This window comes from Pieris brassicae, chromosome 3 (genome assembly GCF_905147105.1).
Source record: "Pieris brassicae chromosome 3, ilPieBrab1.1, whole genome shotgun sequence".
NCBI lineage: Eukaryota > Metazoa > Arthropoda > Insecta > Lepidoptera > Pieridae > Pieris > Pieris brassicae.
This window is the reverse complement of record NC_059667.1, coordinates 2,679,634-2,685,548: the sequence shown is the minus strand read 5'-3', so window position 1 is coordinate 2,685,548 and position 5,915 is coordinate 2,679,634. Positions and strand designations below refer to the sequence as shown.

Sequence of the window (5,915 nt, the reverse complement as noted above, 5' to 3'; positions counted from 1 at the left end):
GAAAGAAACAATATGAAGAAAATCCGACTTATGGTGAACGCCCAGTATAGAATTGTAAGAATAATTTAGCTTACGATAAAGACGTAGTTTGACCCGAATAGTATTAAATAACACATTTCAATTTAAAACTTTCGAGAAAATGGATTCAAAGGTCCGAATTGTGTTAAACTGTGAATGTTCGTAGTCAAACCAATATTTTATTATCAATGCTGCTCAACGATAAGCACGTTGTCAATGGTAACAGGTCTTTACTATTTTCCAAACTTGGCGATTAAAAGGGTTAGTCGAAAGTTCGTCTTGCTCGCTTTAAGCCCTTGATTTTGGTGGTACAGCCGCCCATGGACAATCTCATCGCCGAGGGGCTCGAGTGCTTTTCTTGAAACGGTTGCCCCATTCAATAACACTCAGTTGTGGAATGATGACGAGGTGATACGGGTGGAATTCCTGATGAAACTCAGCTGCAGGTATTAATACGAAACACAATTTTGAACACTGTCCATGGTAAATGTCGCAGAAGATGCAGAGTCATGTCAACATCTTTCACATTAAATATTGACGTAGATAATAGCGTGGCGTGGCAGACTAATATGCTGGTGGATACCTTGTTCCCGATTAAGTATCTCTACCCAATATGGGTATTTCTTATCAAATTTCGTAATTTTATTCCCGAGTCATTAGTTCTGAGTCATATGCATTAACTATGTAAGTCTTTTTTTAATTTAAATGTCTTCTATACTAACGTTGTTGAAACATAAAACGTATTACCTCTAAAGAAAAAAAAGATATGGATTTGTTACCGTTAAAGTCATTCCCTCACCTTGTCCCTCAGTTCAAAAACATTACTAAAATGCATATTTATCTCCAATTTACAAATATTCTTTATAATTAAATTATGCTAAGACGTTAGAAGGATGTTTGTAACTGTCTATAAAAACTTTCATCTAACAACGAAGAATTTATAAAAACAATTATTTGATTTTAAATATGTCCCGCCAAATAAAATTATTCCCTCATCCTATTATGAATATTCGATTTCTGAACGTGTCGAACGATATTCAGGGACGCATCTTTAAGTTTTTTGTACCTAACAACACTCTCAAATGATTCAAAGTGATTTTTTCTCAACGGTAGGGCAGTTTGTAAAAAAACATATTAGGTAAAAAATATTAAGAGTTACATTTATTGATCGAGTTACAAAGCAAACCGGTGTTCCAACACCAGTATTATGAATTATTTGATGTTTTAGTATTAAACAAGAAAATAATCCTATATTAAAATTAATCACGTTTACTGAATGGCATGGCAATGTATAAAGCTATTCTGACCATATCATATAAGCATCGGTGGTTCAGTGGTAGAATGCTCGCCTGCCACGCGGGCGGCCCGGGTTCGATTCCCGGCCGATGCAAAACCCTTTTTCTTTTTTTTATATTTTGTTATGTTATATTGTTGATTTAAAATAATGGTATTTACTTAAAATTGTTCATTTAACATATAATTTTTTACAACGAATGTTACACATTGTATAATTTAACAAATTAAATTTCAACAACTAACTAAAATTTTGGAAAACAACAAAGGCAAAATTATTTTTGTACTAAACTGCTTGTTATGTCATGAACGTATAACCTTCATTTGGCAGTCAAATAGTTGGAAAATAAAATAAAATAGACATTATTATAACTTGCAATGATAAAACTTACAAAATTCACTATAACTTTAGTGAATTCGAACTAACAATTCAATAGTGCGGTCATTGGTCAGTGTCGAACCACCACATTATTCGTTATCTATCGCCATCTGGATTTAGCTTTAACATTCCCTTATACTGATCAACCAGTTACTAACATAAATATAATAAATTTATATTATTGTCAATTTAATTTCAAATTTTAAGATCAAAGTTCGGGATTAGTTATTAGGTAATTCATAGCTAAGTGCATCGCACTTTGCTGTTTAATAAATAATGTAGTCAATGCCGATCAACATCGATCCAAGTACATGCGTTGCCGGCTTGTAAACATGTACACGCTCTTGTATAAAAAACACTATATGTTGAACATCCTCGACAGGTATCAAATATATACAATAATAAAAACCTTTTATTTCATTTACAGATACAGAACAATACATTTATTGAATATAGCTCCTCCTTCGTTGAAATAATATTTCTATTATCTGTGGTGTACGTTTACTAATTTAAATTCTTTTTTCAAATTGATCATGTAATAAAATCAAATATTATTCAAACAAAATTAGCGCTCTAAGTTTAAACCAATTTCGTTTAAATTAGTAAATACCAAAGTTTATCTTTCACAGCAGCGCTAACTTAACCGTACAATAAATCTAAAACTATTCTCTCAGAAATTGAAAAGCTATTTTACTGATAACATATGGTAACTAAGGCTGGGATTACGAGTATAATGCACGTTATTAATGCACGAACATTATAAAATCTGCCAGGATTGGATTACAGTGATAAATTTTATTCAATTCAGAATTGAACAAGTTCTTTGTTTTAAATCTGAAAGAACGTATGTATTCGCGAAAAATATATGCGATGTTAATGATTGTACAGTTCCTAAATATCAATTAATATCTGTAAGGTGAGAAATTGTATATCTTATAGAGCCTTCCTTGCGAAGGTTGGCGATCACCATGGCTAGTTTATATTTGGATGCCGCGCTTCTAAATAATGCCTTGGTGCTTTGACCACACCAAGACGAGCGACTGCAGTCTGGTCTCCTTCTACCCGTCACTTTGCCTTGCATGATCAGATTAAGGAGCTCATATTTTTTAGTGTCATGTAAATATCGTAATGATATAAATCTAATTCATCACAATATTAGATTATTTACATTTTTTCCACGCATTTTAGCACTAATTTCGTCGACGGAACCTCATACCAGAGTCACGTAAAATTAAGCCGCAACGCTATTTTAAACCAATTTTAAAAGCGTCGTAAGAAAATATTGCTACAAAGAATCATATTTATGATTGTTATGATGTCATATGTATCAAAATACTTGGTTCATTATTTCATCAATATAATACAGTTTTTAGATTTAATTATGCGAATTAAGGAAATATTGGATTGGATTAACAGGACGCAGATCTTAGTGAGGATTGGAAAGTCTATGCTTGAAAGCAATGCTGCGAAAGGCTTGCACCAATACATACCATTATAATTAATTTTAATTTGATAACGTAATAATATATTTAAAAATTTGATGTGTATTACTACATATAATATAAGAATTGACTATAATGATATGACTAATGTATGTTACTTCTATGTAAAATACCTTATAAGACTCCTTTAAGAAATCATGCAAAAAAAATATTTATATTAAGCCTAAAATCATATTAAGTTTATTTAGGGTTTTTAACAACGCCCTAAAAAGGCAGTCATCGCAGCCCATGGACACCTATTTTACACATAGGTTACCGGTCTTTGACGGAACCGTGTGCTCTTTTTTAAACCATTGGATGCCGTATCTCCCAGGTAACACCCCAAACGGGAGTCGACCCACAGTTCGCGAAAGAAAATGTCTTTTGAAATGAGCGTGAATATCACATGACTTCAAATTTTCAGTTAATACGGAAAATTATCTTTATGTTAAATAAAAAAAGATTACAAGAGAGCCCATGCATCTGCATTGTGGTAAACTGCATTTGTTCCACGGGTTAAAGTCTATAAAAATACTAATACAAAACTACACTCTAACGATAGTAATTAAGAAACTGCATACTGCTTAGCGAGTCGGCCTTAATTGCCGTTTTTGTGAAAAATAATAACTTTTCACCTAAAAATGGGAGATTGTGTGAATTTATTGCACCCACACACGAATATAAGGAAAAACTAACAATGTGACGGGGAAAATATGAGAGTCATTGTTTGAACCATTTGGAACAATGAGTGCGACCGTGTTTGTGGATAGAAATTTTCTTTTAAAACTTATTAAACCGTGGAATATATTTTCAGGACTATTCATTTTGATATGACCATTGTGAGAAAGATTGGGATTTAATGACGTTAATTTATTATTAATAAAATAACTATTTCAATTCTATTAGGGGCAAACGGGCAGCATAATGGCAGAACGGTTGTATTTATTGCTAGTGCCGAGCATTTTAATTTTTGCTCGAATTTTTTTAATTACGGGCAGAAGGATGTTAAGTAATACCGTCCACACTTACATTGCCAGATGGCTCGCCATTGCAATGCCAGCCTTTTGTTTCCTAATTTATATTTTCTTTGGGATGTACACCAATTTATTATTCACGAGTTGAATGCTTTACAAAAGCCGTGGTCGGCGAAAGACAATCAGATAGGATCTTTGTTTTTGTTAAGATATAATAATTTCTGGTATGACGTAATTTTTAAAGTAATAATGTAAAATAATTACCGCATAAAGATTTATGTTTTCTAATAATTATTTAATATAAGGTCCTTACATATGAAATTGGCGTTTTGTATGGGAGGAACAAAAAGTCGAATATTTTTAAATATAATATATTTAATTAATCAAAGTATGAACCATTGTTTTCTATGCACTTTTGCCATCTCAAAGGTAGATCCCTCATTGATCCCTTTATTAAAAAAACTAGTCGGACGGGAATCAATAAAATCAGTGAAGGCGATTTGGACTGCCCCATCAGAGTTAAATTTTTTCCCTTGCAAGAAGCTGTCCAAATTTCGAAAAAAAATGTAGTCTGTTGGAGCAAGGTCCGGGGAGTACGGAGGATGTCTTAGACATTCCAATTGAAGCTCTTCTAATTTGGTAGCCGTCTGTTGTGCAGTGTGTGGTCTAGCGTTGTCGTGAAGTAGCAGTGGCGTGGAGCGATTGACCAGCCTAGGTTGTGTAGCCGCTAGCTTTTCCATCATGGTTTGCAATTGCTGACAATAGCCATCAGCCGTAATAGTCTGGCCAGATTTGAGAAAACTGCAATGAACAATACCGGCACTAGTCCACCAAACGCTTACAAGTAACTTTTTTGGGGTTAATTTTCGCTTGGGGCAGGATTTGGCTGGCTGGCCAGGATCCAACCATTGCGCTGAGCGCTTCCGATTATCGTAAAGAATCCATTTTTCATCACAGGTAATGATTCGGTTTAAAATACCTTAATTATTGTGCCGGTTCAGTAATTTAACGCAGCAGTCGACGCGCGTTTGCCGGTTTGCTTCAGTCAATTCGTGAGGTACCCACCTTTCAAGCTTTTTAATCTTCCCAATTTGCTTCAAGTGAATTAAAACAGTTTTATCACTAACACCGCAGCCTGCAGCTAACTCGGCCGTGGGTTGCGATGGATCCGCTTCCACAATAGCCTTCAGTACTTCATTATCAACTTGGGTCTCAGGCCGTCCACGAGGCTTGTTCTGCAGGTCGAAATTTCCAGAACGAAAACGTTGGAACCTATAACGAACTGTGTTTTCTTTTGCAACATGACTGCATACACATCATTCAACCTTTGAGTCGTTCAACATTCAACCTCCGCAGCACTAGTGCCACGGCAGAAATCGTACTCGTAAATAATGCGACACTTTAAGTTTTCCATTTTGTAAAATGAGTGACACAAACAGAAAAAAAAGAATGACGGTCATCGAAGCACAAATACATGAGTAAATAGCTGTACAAATTTGAATTTGGAATTCCTTACCAAAGAGGAGAACATCGTGATTAAAGTGGCCAGTACGAAATACGCCAATTTCATATGTAAGGACCTAATATATAAATAATAATATAATATATAAGATTTTTATATGACTATTCCATACAGACGTTTAGTTTTAAGGTTAACTATATAATTTATGTATTAAAATAAAATTCCTGTACATAATTACTTAAAAACGAAGTACCTAGGCCGCGTTTGACTATACCTAGACAAACCATAAGTTTTTTTGCAAATTAAAA

The 5,915-nt window shown here is 34.0% G+C and overlaps 1 non-coding gene across 1 annotated transcript; it reads left to right on the top strand.

Moving 5' to 3' along the window:
* The first annotated feature begins 1,337 nt into the window (after nucleotides 1-1,337).
* Trnag-gcc lies at nucleotides 1,338-1,408 on the top strand. Its single transcript has one exon. It is a non-coding gene; the product is annotated as a tRNA-Gly (tRNA).
* Nucleotides 1,409-5,915: the final 4,507 nt, after the last annotated feature.